The 16,065-nt window shown below is 49.9% G+C and overlaps 1 long non-coding RNA gene across 3 annotated transcripts; it reads right to left on the reverse strand.

The window, feature by feature from the left end:
- Positions 1-8,538: 8,538 nt before the first annotated feature.
- LOC125136484 (uncharacterized) lies at positions 8,539-15,319 on the reverse strand. 3 transcript variants are annotated; one of them, XR_007137200.1, is made up of 4 exons: positions 15,086-15,319; positions 11,342-11,578; positions 9,888-11,168; positions 8,539-8,770 (listed from the first exon to the last, which is right to left on the reverse strand). It is a non-coding gene; the product is annotated as an uncharacterized LOC125136484 (long non-coding RNA). The 3 variants fall into 3 exon arrangements; XR_007137199.1 differs by having other exon boundaries at positions 8,539-8,767; positions 9,888-11,578; XR_007137198.1 differs by having other exon boundaries at positions 9,888-11,578.
- Positions 15,320-16,065: the final 746 nt, after the last annotated feature.

Raw genomic sequence — 16,065 nt, forward strand, 5'->3', positions numbered from 1 at the left:
GGAGCATATCCCCGGGGAAGACTGTGGAGGGTGGGCAGGGGGCCTCAGACCCACTACTGCCAGACCCCGAGATCCCATGGGAGGCAGAAAGACTCATCAGGAAGGGCCAAGTTATCTCCAAGAGTGTTTTCTCCATTTATCCGGTACAGGCTCTCTACCACCTTCCCACCAGATCCACCACCACCCACATCCCCAGACAATCTTTCAGCTAAAGTTCAATCAATTTCAATGATGGCGGCTGCAGAAGTTACTGGAGGTACTAGCAATTATGGAGAAGGAACTACATATAATAATAATAACAAAAAATGGCTGTATGTCCATGCAGCGCCTCAATGTCTTCAAAATGTTTTTGAATTTTATCTTCACCACATTGTGAATAATGTGCACTAGACAGGTATCAGCTGCATTTTATAAAGAAGAAAGCTGAGGGCAAATGGCTTTTGCCCTTGATCCCAATGGCTAAAAATCCTATGGTGCCTTCTGCACTCTAGTGCCATGGGTTCCAGATGGGGCACTGCCAGTTACTCACTGTGGCCTAAGGTACATTAGTTACCCTCTCTCAGCCTTGGTTCCTCCATTTAAAAAATAAAAATACCAGAGTTCCTGTAGTGACTCAGTGCGTTAAGGAGCCAATGCTGTCTCTCTAAGGATGCTGGTTCAATCCCTGGCCTTGCTCAGTGGGTTAGGATCCAGCATTGCCACAAGCTGAGGCGCAGGTCACACACGCAGCTCAGATCAGGTGTTGCCGTGGCTGCGACATAGGCTTCAGCTACAGCTCCAATTCAGCCCCTAGCCTGGGACCTTCCACATGCTGCAGGTGCAGTCCTAAAAAAAAAAAATCAACATTTTAAAAATTAAAAAAAAACAAAAATACCAACAGCAACACCACTTATCTCCAAGAATTGCTGAGAGTTTGAATGAGGTAACACGCGTGTAAGGTACTGAGCACAGGAACTGGTAGAAGATAAGGGCAAAAGAAATGAGAGGTATTAGTATTAGTATTCATATTTAGATGACATGAACTGTTTAGCAATGTGTGTAAAGCCAAAATGACTTGATTTCGGCAGCTCTCAAAGGGAACAGGAAGATATTCAAATCGTCCTAAGCATTTACAAAAATATTTCTTCTCCTTCAGAAATAAAGCCGGAAGACAAAACGATTGCATTAAAGGAATATAAAACACCTTCCTTCAAAACATATCTTTTTAAAATGTTGCGTATATTATTCAGCCTTCAGAGAAGGAAATCTAGCCATTTGTGACAACATGGATGAACCTGGGGGATATTATGCTAAAGTCAAATAAGCCAGACACAGACAGACAAAGGCTGCAGGAGCTCGTTTACATGTGGAATTTAAAACAGTTTGGCTCAAGGATAACAAACCCGACTAGTGTCCGTGAGGACGCAGGTTTGATCCCTGGCCTCACTCAGTGGGTTAAGGATCCGGGGTTGCCATGAGCCGTGGTGTAGCTCACAGACGAGGCTCGGATCTGGCGTTGCTGTGGCTGCGGGGTAGGTCTGCAGCTGTAGCTCTGGTTCGATCCCTAGTCTGGGAACCTCCATATGTCTCGGGTGCAGCCCTAAAAGACAAAACGAACAATCAAAAAATAATAATTTTTTTAAAAATCCGTTCCTTTAAGTAGAGATCAAAAACAGTGCCCCTCTATATGATCAACACGTACAAAAACATTCTAAATCAAAAGATAAGCCTCCTGAGGGGAGAGACTTGTCTGTTTTGTCTGTCTGCTGTGTCCCCAGGGCCAAAAACAGATAGTTCCTGCACATAGGACATTATCAAAAAATATTTGTTGACTATTCAAAATATTGAGTGTTTGGAGTTCCCGTCGTGGCGCAGTGGTTAACGAATCCAACTAGGAACCATGAGGTTGTGGGTTCGATCCCTGGTCTTGCTCAGTGGGTTAAGGATCCTGAGTTGCCGTGAGCTGTGGTGTAGGTTGCAGACATGGCTCAGATCCTGCGTTGCTGTGGCTCTGCTATAGGCTGGCAGCTACAGCTCTGATTGGACCCCTAGCCTGGGAATCTCCATATGCCGCGGAAGCGGCCCTAGAAAAGGCAAAAAGACAAAAAAAAATATATATATATATATATATAGAGAGAGAGAGAGAGAGAGTTTAAGCATCTCAGTCAGATGTTATCAAATACATTGCCCAGTGAGTTATTTAGCTTTGTTAGTGGTCCATTCACTCGTTCACTTATTCAGCTTACACCTATTAAACACCTACTATGTGCCAAACCCTAAGCTGGGTGCTGAGGATAGAAAGAGCAGGATAAGGAGTTCCCGTCGTGGCGCAGTGGTTAACGAATCCGACTAGGAACCATGAGGTTGCGGGTTCGGTCCCTGCCCTTGCTCAGTGGGTTAACGATCCGGCGTTGCCGTGAGCTGTGGTGTAGGTTGCAGACGCGGCTCGGATCCCACGTTGCTGTGGCTCTGGCGTAGGCCGGCGGCTACAGCTCCGATTGGACCTGGGAACCTCTATATGCCACACGGGAGTGGCCCTAGAAATAGCAAAAAGACAAAAAAAGAAAGAAAGAAAGAGCAGGATAAGATCACCTGCTCTAGGAGTTCCCACTGTGGCTCAGCAGTAACGGGAACCAAGACTAGTATCCATGAGGATGTGGGTTGGATCTCTGGCCCCTATCAGTGTTGCTGTGAGTGGGGGCACAGGTCTCAGTCGCTGCTGGGATCCCAAGTTGCTGTGGCGTAGGCTGGCAGCTCCACCTGCCATTCAACCCCTCATCTAGGAACTTTCATATGCTGCAGGTGCGGCCCTAAAAAGAAAAAAAAAAAAATCCCTTGCTCAAGGAGCAGTACAGTTTGATGCACAAAGAGGAAGGAAAAAGCAATGGTGAATTCTCCTCTTCTCCCAGCCGTCTTCATCCGGCTCCTTATTCTAAAGACTTTTGAGGACTTTTGTGTCAGTAACAAGTATTCTGTTGTAAAAGAAAAGAAACAGAGAAGTATTTATTTCCTTTTTATGTCCACTCTGCTCCACCAGGCTCTGCATCCCTACATTTTTTGGCTGTGCTGTTGCTGCATCAGTTAAGCCCTAGTATCTGTTCTGTCCAGTGAAACACCAGTGACCAATCCAGACTGGATATGAGGGTGCGACGCTGGACCGGGCCTCCAACCACATTAGCCATGGGCCACATTGTTGCTGTCGCTGCTGTTATTTTAATTATGATTGTACGTTAACCACCACCTTCCTTCCTCTGCCTCTCCCTTCAGCTGCAATGATGTATGTTACTTTTTGGTAACTGGATTTCATTAACATTTATGAACTCTCATAAAGTAGTAGAAAAAGCAATTTGTGTGGAAGAATTTTCCACCTCATTAAACAGTGTTCTTTTGGGGGTCAAGCTGATATTTTTTTGTTGTTGTTGGATTTTTTTTTTATAGGTCCTTTGTCCTTCCCTGAGCCCTGCGGGATGAAAGGAGAGCGGTTTGCACTGGGCGGGGCTCGAGAGCCCTATAGAGGGCGCTAGACCGAGCGCAGGCCAGTGGCTCGCCGCCGCCAGGCTTGACCCGTCGGCTTCTCAGACGCCCCAAGTCCCCGGTAGCCACTCTGGGTCGCTGTGGCCTTGTCCCTCCCTGGCCAGGTCTGACTCCTCTGTCGCCTGCGCTATAGAGGAGCCAGATGGTGTCGCCCTGCAAAGGGGAGAGTGCGGCTGGTCCCCGAGGCTGAACGATGCTCATGCCTGGGGTCAAAGAGGCTGCTCTGGGCTTTCTCCCGGGCCGAGGGGCCCCGCATCCCGGCGCCTGGGGAGGGCAGTCCGCGTCTCGGCTCTCGTCCTTCGATGCCCCCCTGGGCAAGAGTGCACTGACGCCCCCCGACCCAAGCCCCCTCGCCTCACAACACAGCTCCGACCCGGGGAACCCAGGCCTGGGAAAGTGGGAGGAGAGACCGAGAGAGGGGCTCCGGCCCGGTCTTTTTAAAGCCCTTCCCGGTGTTTCCAACTAGGTTGCATCTTCTAGCCACGGCCTCCGGCGTTTGTTTCCCCGACCCCCCGCCGCACCGCCCAGGACTGCAGGCGGAGCTGGCCTCGGGGCGCCGCGGGCTCCGGGAAGTCGGGCAGATCTGCGTCCCGCAGCGGGAGCCGCCTCCACGCCCCAGTCGCGCCTCAAATCCCGCATCCACCCTCCGGGCCTGGGCCCCCCGAGACAGGCCAGCGGGCGCGCTGGAGCCACTGAAGAGGGCGGGCTATTGTGGGGGGGGGAGTGGAGATGGGGGGGGTCCTTGACCGCAGGAGACGCCCCACCACCACCACCGCTGGGCCCGGGAAACCGGGGAATTTGGCCGCGACTGCGGTGGGCCTGGCTTAGAGACAGGCTCTGTCCCAAGCTGGGCCCAAGAACCCGCCTCCGGGCCCCGCAGAAGATGTAAAAGGGGCTGGGCGGCCTGGCCGCTTGGGGAAAGAAGGCGGAAACCCGAAGACGCCGCGGCCTGAGGGCTCCGTGAGGTCACCTAGGAGCCAGGTGACAGGTGCTGGGGGAAATTAACACGTGAGGGCAGCCTCTCTCTACTCTCCGTGTAAAAATGTTCAAACTCAAGAATCTGTGTGTCCACGGTAATTCAAAAAGAGCATTCGGCTCCCCAAGAAACCAGTTCTTTGGTACGCGGGGCATGTTTTGCTACCAGACATCTCCCAAATCAGATCTTAGTAAAGAGGCCTCTAAGACCCGACAGCAGGTGACCGGCGCAGAGACAGAAGCGCGTCCGGCGAACGGCCCCCGGGGGAGGTCGTTCGCTTGGGCCAGTGTGGACCGGGTCCCGGAGCTTTTCCAATTTGCTGAGTCAGCTGCGGGCGCCGCGGGCTTGGCTGTTTCCAACCCAGGCGACTGTGCTTCGCTGACTGGTGTGTCGACTTGGCGGTGTAATTATTGTTTTGTTTTCTAATATGTAATTACTCTTTGTCGTCGCTATTATGAATCCTCCGAGCCTGACTCGAGCAGCAAGATGGATTCAAGTTTGGGGTTAGGATTGGATGCGTGGGAAATCCTGGCTTCTCCCCACGCACAGGACACTGGGCCCACGCGGCTCCCCCTCCCGCAGCCCCCTAAGGAAGAGGGCGCCTGGGAGGGGGTCCCTCGCCCACGCGAGGCCGCGAAGGCCGATACCCAAGTGGCAGATCTCTCTCTCTCTCTCTCTGTGAACAAGAATTGTGAGGGTTTTTTGTTTTTTGTTTTTTTCCTCTTTGGCATATTTATAAAGAGGGAGAGAGAGAGGGAGGCAGGAAGGCAAAGAAAAAAGGCAGACAGACAAAGAGCAAGGACATAAACAGAGATGCTTGCTAATTTTCAAATGATTCCCTCTTAAAGTGAGATTCTGGAAAGTTCTCTCCATTGGTCACTTATTTTACCACGCCCTGCTTTGGTAACCCCACCACCACCACCACCACCAGTGGCCACCGGGTCCCAACCCTAGCTCCCCCAACCATGCCTTCCACTCAAAGCACAGTCCGGTCCCCCCACCCGACGGGGCGACCCCTCTCTCATCCCCAGAGGTGCCTCACTAGGAGGCTTGGAAAGTGCCAGAACAAAGAAGGCGCCTTGTGCCCCTCCCTGGGCTTTGCCCGCAGAGTCAGACCTCACGGGTCGGCTGTACCCGGACTACTTCGCCGGCGGAAGTTCAAGGCTAGACTGGGCATTGCCAACCGAGCGGGCCGGCCCTGCCCTCCGCCCTCTGAGGCCTGGCACGCTGAGCGCCGCCGTGGGCCTTGCTGAGGGATCTGCTGCCCCAGGCCGGAAAGTGGGGTCCCTGGCAGAGGAGAACGATCCATTTTCTCTAACCATTTTTGCACGAGAGCTGTCAAGTTGGCGCTGCCTCTTGGGCCGCCCAGAGAAGAATGTGTTGATATAGCCCTGGAGTCTCCCCAGACTCAAATATCCCGCACGGTGGCATGCCCAGCGCCGACCACCGGTCCCTAACCTCGGCCACCTTCTCCCGTTGAAATATGCACATCGCTCTTCAATAATTTAGACACCTGGGAGACTGGACAAGTACAATTTTTTTTCCAAACACACGAGCATCCGGGTTGCCATCAATCATGCTTTTGTTTTATGTGAGATGGGCTTTGTGTGTTTAGCTGCCCGGCTCCATCCTATTTGCATGCGGCTATTTAATGGGCATTTATTTTAGCTTTGAAGATCTGCTTAAAAATCTAAACCCAGAGAAGGGGGGAGCGGCGCCCCCCCCTTGTGTTTTGGGTGGATTTGCCTCCGGGGCCCCTTCCTTTGAGGAGACCGGCCTTGCAGGTCTCGCTTAACCGATGAATTTTGATTCCGACGTGGGACAGGTCAGGGAACGGAAAAGATATGTTCTTTTTCCTAAATCTCAGGGTTTCTTTCTAGCAGACAATGCTTCAGTCAGTATTTGTATATGAGACAAGTAATTGTGCTCCAAATGCTTAAATAAATCATTGAAGGGTGAAATTACACATGCTCACTTAAAGTGTAATGTGATTAAGAGATTATGAGATTGAAGCTAGTATCTTGTCTCCCAGCTCCTGGCCCCAAATCTTGACACCAGAAATTTGTCAACTGCAACTGTCCTGAAATGTACAGATACAATAGGATTCTGTTGACAACGAATCAAAGACAACCCCTAAAAATATGTATATGGGTGTCTCTAGATTGCAGTGGTGGTGATCTGGTTTTGTTTTAAAAAGGGGAGGGGGTGGGCAGGAGAAGAGAATAAGGCAGAGATGATGGAGAGCGGGTGTTTGCTGGTTTTATCTTTTATTTTTGAAAAGTAAAGGGGGGGGGGCGGGGGCTGGCCGTGGCGGGCGCTACGTCTGCGAGCTGATTACTCCTGGTCTGAAAGCGGCTCCATTTCCCGCACGGTGGGTAAGTCCTTTATCGGGGGCCGCCCCGGCCTCGCCCGCAGCCATCCTTCGCCTCGAGGCGCGCGCTGGGCCGGGGCGCGGGAGCCGCTCGGCGACTCCGTAATGACCCGGGTTCGCCGCAGCTGCGCCCTGACCCTTTGTGATGGCGCCGATAGCGCTCGGATGAAATTATGTCCTTCTCCGGGTGTGAAATTACCATGTTTATTAATTGAGCCAGACAGTCGCTTTACCTTTTCTTTTTAAGCCGTGAAAATTTGTGATTCAGGGCAAATGATTCTCCGACAGACGCTCGGCTGCTGCGCATCCCACCCCGCCCGGCCCGCGCGCCCCCTCCCCTCGCGGCTCCCCTTCCCCCCACGTCCCGGGCCGTTCGGGGAAGCTTTTCGGGTTTCCACGTTGGAGAGCCCGAGGAGAAAAAGCCAGCGGGCCTCCGAGGGTGCGAGCGCTTGCGTGTGTCAGTGCGCACGCGGGGTCTCTCCTCCTTGGGAAGTGTTAGCAAACAATAATAACCAGCCCGACTCTGAATTCCAGCCTTTCCTCCAGAATTCTTCATCGGGGAAACCCAAATCGTTTTCAAGACAAAGAAGCATCCATCAGCGACAAGGACAGATTTAACGTATTAAATCTTTATTAAAGTGAAGTCATTCTTATTGAAATGATGTATTGGGTGTGCAGCAAGATTGGATTTTTTTTTTTTTTTTTTTAACGATGCTTAAGATGGAGATGGTGGCGGAGAACCAGCGGCCGCGTCTTGCCCTTATTGTTCTGGGCTGGGGTTGGGTTCCTGAGGCCCTGCCCGCGGTCCGCGGCGGGAACATTGCCTGGGACTACGGGAGAGAGGCTGACCCCCTTCCTCCAGCCGGCCCCCACTTCGATTCCCCAAAGAACAAGTGTCCCCGGCCCCCTCGGAACCTTCCCAGCTGGGTCCGCGCATTAGGGAAACTGAGGCTTGGCTGTTGATAAGTTAGAGAAGCCATCGACCCTGGAGGCCTGGAGCAGCAACGCCCAGGGGGTCCCCTGGTTTTCGGGGACACGACCCAGTCCTCTTGACAGCCTAAAGGAAGTCCCTGCGCCCCAGGTCCGAAGGGGACAGGGATCCTGGGTTTGCTCTCAGCGGGTTAGTCTAGGGCCGACCCCACAATCTTTCCTTCCTCCGGGCAGGACCGCAGGCAGTTGCTGACGGCTTTCCCTTCTGGAATGGACTCGCTAGAAAAGCGGCCCTTTGGACCTCGGGCCCTATCGACGGCGGGCAAACCTGGAGGAGAGGAAGACCAGGGAGGACTCCTTCCCCACCCCGTCCACCCCACCCCCACCCCGGGACTGGCTACCCCCGAGTTTTCTGCCTTGCATCTCAAATGGCTCGAATTCTTATCTCCCCAGGAGGGGGTGGGGGGGGGGAGTGCGGATCAAAAACTGTAGGCTGCTTCTCAGAAGGGCAGCCACCACTTCAACAAGATGAATTTGTGTCTCCACCATCGACACACACATTCATACTGAAAATGACGGTTGGGATCAGTTTTCTTGGAATATCCAACTTTTTTTTTAATCTATCGTATTTCAGCAATGGGGTGAACACTCTTAGTCGGTTGATTCAATTTAGTATTTGCATAACTAGGAGAAGAGAGGTGGCTTTGCAGACTCAATGAATAAGTCTCTTGTTTGGGTGGGTGGATGGTGGGGTGGGGTGGGGTGGGGTGGGATGTTTAAATACATGTAGGGGACTTTTCTAGGACTGTGTTACTGCCCCATGATCAGGAACAGAGAAGTCGCTGCTTCGACGGTGACAGACTATTGTTTCCTTGCTCTTTCACGTTCTCATACTTTCTTCTTATATTCACCCATAGAATCTTCTACATTCGAATATCCACTACTTAGATTTCTTGTTTCTTCTGTCCCAGGCAGTCCTGCTTTTAAAGATAAACTGCTTTGGTAAACTGCGAAATAATTCAGAACCAAGGCTAGATGGCCACTACTGTTCTCTCCTCTGCTCAGAAGAAAAGGAACAAGTAGATTTTCAGGGCAGCCCTCAGAAATAGAGCCGATTTTAATAGGATCCCAACCAGTGCACTAATTAAATATTTCACAGGTCCCCCAGTTAATGTGCTAACATTGGGATTCTTTTTCCACCAAATCAGACAAATTGGCCTTCTGTAACACCATTCCCCACCTCGGCTGCCCCCCTCCCCTAGCCACCCACCCACACACTCCCTGCCACGAACTCCTACCAATCCGTTTTCTGAATGGCATTACAAAGAATTTTGTTAAAGAAAAGTCAGACTAATTGCTGCCAGAAGACCCGTCTCAGAGAAGTCTGGTTTTCATAAGCCAGATTCAGTCAGGGTTGTGGTTAAATCTAAGCCTAGTAGAAGGTTCTTAAGGTTTTCTCAGCAAAAGAGGGAAATACAAAGAAACACTAGGTTCAGCCAAAATATTGGGGGAGGGGAGGATGGAAGGGAAGCAAAATTCAAGAGGATTCTCTGAACTCTTGATTCCCTCTTGAAGGAACCTTCTTCTTGCTTCCTTCCAGTTTCCTTTCCACAGAAGCCCATTCTCCCTACTGCCATCCTTTGAGATAGTTTTCCTAAGGACCTCTAGCTTCATCCAGTCCCAGACCAGTGACGCGGTTCTCCTGATGTGCCACTGATTTCCAAGGACCAGAGGGTATAGCAAGGACTTCTCCCAGCTCACAATTCTCAGAGGCACCTCCCTTGCTCCAGCCTTCCCCTCAGAGCTCCTGACTGAGTTAGTAACAAAAGGCCCCTTCAGAAACAAGCAGGTGGGTCCCCCTCCCCTAAGCCATGTCACTGAGGAGTGTGTGGCTTTTCTAGAGCCTGAGGGACAGTGCCAGTCCAGGAATCCCTGCCTGTATCTCGCTGGCTTTCCTGAACCAATCCAGCAAGATGCTTCTTGGCATGTGATGGAGTTCGAGAGCAGGGCTGCAGGTGCTGTTTGAGTGTTTAAAAAAAGAAACATCTCTCCAAGAATGGTTTCCTTAGTGAGGGGCTGGTTTAATTTTAGATTTACCTCACCAGAATTTTCCGCTATTCTCTTGTTCCTCAAAGTTTGTTAGTCACAGTCTCAGGGATGATGGTTAGAAGCCCCCTGGAATTCATGATCGCCTCCAAATGGATCATCTTCATCCCTGTAGTTTCAAGGTACCACCTTCTTTGGTCTCAGGAAGCGAGAGGAGAAACCCATCCAGTTCCCAAGCTCCAAACTAAATGAGAATCCTCAAGATCATTGTGCCTTGGAGAAATATCCTGGAGGTGAAAGCTCAACACTTCCAGGATCCCTGATAGTCCAGAAAACAAATTCCTTCCTTGGAACCCAATAACTGGGGTCCTTTCATTCAACTGGCTCTGGAGGGTGTGGCGAGAAATTGAGAGAAGATGAACCAACTTTGTTTACTGAGCATGGTCTCCCCCATAAGGGGGTTCTCACAGTCCTTGCCAGCCTGGTCTTGAGCATGTAACTTCCTTCTCCTTCGCCAAATTACTGTTTCCCTCTGAATTCCCCTCCTGACCCCCACATTACCGTGCAGATGAAAAGGTTGGAGGCGGTCCTGGCGTTACTGTTTCTTTCTTTTGGTCTATAAAAGATCGTGATATAAGGAAGTGAATAAAAACTTAAAAATCACTCTCCTTCTTTTCCGTCTGATGATCCTCCCAGTTTCAATTTTGAAAGATTTTAAACCATTCTCTCGTGTTTCATAATCATGACAAAGTAGTTTCAAATTCTCAAGCTATATAAAGCTACTTAGTGAAACAAAAAAAAAAAAATGTGTCTCATCTTCTGGTTTCCAGAATGAGTCCAGACAGCCTCCCCCACCCCCAACCCCCAAAGTCCTACCCTTTCCCTTCTCATAGCCTGAACATTTTAAAGAACTTCAGGCATTAGGTTTCCAATCAGCTCTTAAAACGGTGGTCAGGAGGGTCTGGCTTCAACACCTGGACTTGGCGCTTGCAGAAAACTTGGCTCATCCACTTGTTTAATACAGGGGACTTCAAGGATGTCATCTGACTCTGGAAGGGGACCAAGGCTGCTGGGGTTGGCATTGCAGGGTCTGGGTGACCAGGGAGGCACTTAGCACTTTTAAGCGCTTTCCTTAGCTTGGACAGGTGAGGAGTAAGGGAGTCACCAAAAAGGCCTATGGAGTTTCATACCTTAAAGGCCTGCTGTGTTCTAAGACTCTAGAACAAGTGGTCATGTCCATTCACCTCGCCTTTCCCGCCTCAATCTTCAGAAAATAAATTGCTGCAGAAGGAAAGCCACCTCGGTCCCTGAAATCAGTCTCAATGTGGAGTGCTTTGGGATTTGAAGAAAACCGTTCATTACTCTGACGTTCTCATTTTATAAACAAGCAGCAAAGCTGTGTTTCTATAATAGAACTACAATCTCTTCTGTTTGTGTGTATTTGCATAATAATTGCTACACAGAATCAAACCTCCTGCTTTGGCTTTTGCATTTGGCTTCCTTACTTTTTTCTACAGCATCGAAAATATTTTTAAGATCTCAGGTCTTTTCCAGAGTTCATCTCTTTCAGTCTGTTGTTCTCTCTATCTCTTTCTCTGAATCAATGGAAGCCTTTTTTCCCGAAGAAGCTGGGAATCGAGTCAAAATATTAAATCAGGTGTGGGTAAGACTCCCATATTAACCAAGAGAGTGCTATCATAAGGCAGAGGTCTTCAGATTCAACTTTCATTTATGCTTAGCACCTGCAACAAAAGAAAAAGAGGCGATCATACATGAGACTCAGCACTGGGGGGTTTTGGTCAGAGCTCGTTGAGAAAGACACTCCCATCAACATCCTTCAGAGGTGGTCCTTCCTTATCTCTGCCCATTTTCCTAGGCTTGTTTCTGCCTCTCTCTTTTAAACCCCTGGACTGCCCAAATACTCCACAAAGGCACTTGATTTCTGTAATTTCAAAGAAAAAAAAAAAAGCTGAGATGAAACATGTTTTCACTTTGAGGGTGACCTCTGCCCTTTCCTTTCCAATACACCTGACACCAAGGGCTTTACAAAAAGACCAGTTTGGGTCTAGGATGCTGATGTTGCTTTTTTGTTGTTCTCTATGCCTGCCTCTCTCTCTCTCTCTCTCTCTCTCTCTCTCTCTCTCTCTCTCTCTCTCTCTCTCTCTCCTCTTTCTCTCTCTGCCTACTCAGAGGCTGAACTCAATGAAAAGTTGTTGCAATAATCTCAGCTCCCTGCTCTGCCAGGGCCGAGGGAGGCGGCCGGAACACCGAGGGTGTTTGGTTAAAAGCTCCGGTCGTTCGCAGGGGCTGGGACTTGATAAAAGGAGACAGTTTTCTGAAAAGATTTGATTGAAATGGCGTGTGCCAGGGCTGATGGGAGCCAGCGAGGGACAAAGCGCCGCGAATCCATGGACACTCGAGCAATTATGCCTCCACGCTGAAGGTGGATTAGCGCGCTGGAAAGAAGCATATGTTTGGCCCGGGGCGACACTTCCCCCCGGCTGAGCTTAGAGAATGGGAGCGCGGAGAGCGGCTGGACCCGGAATATCAACTATATCTGCGAAGCCCCCCTTCCCAGCCCAGCCCAGCCCATCTCCCCGCCCCCGCCCCAAAAGTCAGAGCGCATTTTTACAAAGAAAGGGGGGGGGGAGTGATGGGAGGAGGGGGCGGGGAGGAGGGAGGCAGGGAGGGAGGGAGGGAGAGAGAAACCCAGAGGGGCACATGGGCCTGGGGTTGGCCAGGCTCCCCACCCAAGGCTTTCCTCTCGGGTCATCCTAAGGGGACATCCGTGTTGGGTGTGGTGACCCAGAGGGGGAGGGGGTCACATAATGGGCCCTGCAGAGCCCTCCCACTGCTAAGGTACTCGGTTCTGGGATGTTGGCTCAAGCGGGTATTGGAAGGTCAACCGAATGGTGGCGATAAAACAAGGTCTTCAGGAGTCAGTAAAGATTCAGGGGGCTCATGGTCAACGTCCTGCGGTGGGCAGGATGCGCTGGGCGGACCGCACGGGTCCAGGCCCTGCCTGGGGTCTCGGTGAAGGGCAGCCTCCTAGGGAGGGAGGGAGATAGTTGGTGAAAGGGGCTGAGAGTGAAGAGAAAGGATGCGGGGGCCTGGGTCGAAGCCCCAGCTCTATCTGCTTAGAGACCCGGGCCAGGGAGGCCGAAACTTCGCGCCGCCTTGGGAGTCATGGGGCAAGAAAGTTTCCCAGATCCCGCCTCCGTCATTCATTACAGCTCCATTCCCGTGAAAGAGGCCCTGAGAACTCTGACCTGGAGCCTCCCAGCTCTCAGTCCCTGCGCGGGCGAGCGCGCAAAGGGGAGCAGGCAAGTCTCAAACCTCTTCCTCAGAGTTTTAATGCGGCTTAATGGGGTCTAGCCCGTTGGAGCGCCAGTGGTGGCAGCCGCCCAGGGGCCCACCCCTCCTGGCCTCCTGCATCCCCATCTCTGTCCTACCCCAGGCTAGCCTTGAACCTCCTGGCCCTCATCCTTCCCTTCATCTCCCACCTCCTACGCCAGACCATCAAAATTAAGTTGCTACTGAACCAAAGGGGAGCGCGATGGCGTAATTTCGGGGGAATTGAGCTGGGAAGACTCCCGGGTCGGCGCCGAGGGGGTACAGATCCCGCTGTCTCCTCCAGGGCGGGGTCCTGGCGTCCGGAGCAGAGATCAGGCGCTGGGGGCCGGCTCCATGCTGTGGACAAAGGCGCAGCCCAGACCTGGGGACTCCAAAAAAGACAAGGTGGGGGGTGGATCCTGAAATAGGATTTGGGAGCTAAGGAGGCAAAAGGAAATTTGATCCTAGCATTAACTCAGTGCCTCAGGAAAAAAATTCTTTTAAGCTATATTAGTTAAATTTAGTTTGAGCAAACCCCTCAGATATAAATATAAACATACACACACACACACACACACATATAGTTACATACAGGCAAACACACACACGTGCACACGTTTCCCCAAGATAGACTGGATTTTAAAGGGGAGGTGAGTAAGAACAACCCAAGAGAGAGGAAATCCAGGGCCTGGTGCTTTTCCATTTGCAAAGGTGGAAAACCGTGATGGATGCCCAACAGCAGGCCATGATGGCGCAGAGGGCTGGACCACTAGACTCCATCTTCAGCATGAGGGCTTGTGTTTGGGATAGTTATTGGAATTTAGCCAGTATAATCTTTTCTTCCATAGAAAAATCAGGTGCAAAAAATCATGGCATAGCATTAGGCCACTTTGAGGAAAAATCCCCACCCCACTGTTGAAACTATTCCCACTTCTAAGTGGATGTTACTATGGAAATCAAACTAATCCTACCAAGCTCCCCAAAGAAACTAAACTTATTCTTGAGTTATAAAGAGACAAGGAAGGGGAGTGAGAGGGAAGGAAGGATGGAGAGGAGGAGAAATCTAAGCATCTATAAGGATCTACTGCAGAAAAGTCTTCTCCCTTGAGCTTCCTTCTTGCATAACAGAGATTTCTCCAGCAATATGCTAAGTGTTGCTCTTTTGTTAGCAAATAAATCTCTCTGCGAAATAAAGTTGGCATCAAAAGTGAAAAAACACCATTTTGCACATGAATAACACTTAAAATTTAGTTCTAGGGCTCCCAGGTTCAGCCTAAAATCTCTTTTATTTCTTCATTTCCTTTTCTCAGTCATGATCCTACAGAGCAGAAGATTTTAAACACAGGACCTTCACAGACACCTGAATCACACAATTCCCCATCCCAAAGTCCTTCTCCTCTCCCCATCTTCATAGCCACCTTGCTGTCCTCCATAAGAAACACCAGTCGCTTCTCTGGGAAAAGACTTCTGTTCATGATTTTATTGAGACAGTTTCTCACCTATGTCCACAGAGGCCAAGATGAATTTGGACAACTGCTTTCGTACAAAGAAAGCATAGTTTTCTTCAATCATAAAATGCTCTCTGTTTGTATAAGACTAAGTCATCCCAACCTTCAAAAAAAGCAGTTGAGTAAACTCTGGTCATTAATGGAGTCTTTAGTTCTTAACTCACGGTTAACTTGGCAAATAATGTCTTTAAAGACAGGCTTCTAGGAGCCACTCATGCCAGGGTCAAACCTTTTCAGTTTCTCTCCCACGGTGTGTCACCGAGAGGACATTATCACAGTGGTAACAACAGTGGGAAGCTGTGCGGTGACCCAGTTTAATATGAAAAAGGATTGTTCATTGACATTCACAAGGAAAAATATCCCCAAGCATCCTAAGAGGTGGTGCAGAGGTGTGAGAACTACTGTTACCTGGTGTGTTCTGTGCTTTCATTCCTCTGACTTGGGTGGTTGGGTGGGTGCTGTTAGCAGTTGACTTGGGTTTGACAGTGGTCTTCTTCTCTCCTTGCACTTGAGAGTTCTTTTTACCACTGAGCACTAGGCGATAGAGATACATGGATGTGTTTCTTCACATGCCCAAGTTGGATCATCAAACAAACTAAAGAAAAAAATGTCTGTACTCTTGCTTCAGGACCGCTGCCATCTCTGCACCTGTAACTCAGAGAATGAAAACGCTGGGTATTTATGCTGTACTTTCCACCTCTTGGATCTCTAGTGAGTTGACCTGATTTTTATGGCCCTTTTACCCAAGCAATGAGGGTTCTTCCCTTCACTTCACCTCCCCCCGACCCCACGACTGAGGGGCTTAGGAGGAGATCTGTAACTGGGATGAAGCAGCTGTTGGCTTCATGCCGTCCTCTAACTTGATTATTCTTTGGACACGTTAGGCAAGCATTAGTGATTGATAATGACGCTAATTAACCCCTTTCCTTTCCAAACAGTAAACTGCTGCCAGCAGGATGCTACAAACAATAAATATAAAACACTGCATACATCAATATCTGTTTAAAGCACAACTTCATTTGGGCACATTTAACCACAGTGCTTTCAGTTAACAATTCGCTATTTATTCAAGCACTTCTCCAAAAGCCAGAGGGGGGGAAGCAGAGGAAATGAGAGGGTTAAGAAAAGAGGCCTGCGGCTTTAAGGCCACAAAATGCTGTCATACCTGTCAGCTGCAGCAAAGTTAAGCTCTAATGGAAACCATGCGTAATTTTTTTTTTTTTTTCAAATTTCAGGTCAATACTTTTTAAAAAACTTAATTAATCCAGCTCTGTTCTTAACCTATTTAAAGTTAACACAAGGCTGATGACCACATAAGAAATCTTTTCTTCCTTTGTCGGGGAAGAAAACAGCTCTCCTGCCTGACCTGGAATTATGAATTTACTTTT

This window comes from Phacochoerus africanus, chromosome 9, assembly GCF_016906955.1.
Source record: "Phacochoerus africanus isolate WHEZ1 chromosome 9, ROS_Pafr_v1, whole genome shotgun sequence".
NCBI lineage: Eukaryota > Metazoa > Chordata > Mammalia > Artiodactyla > Suidae > Phacochoerus > Phacochoerus africanus.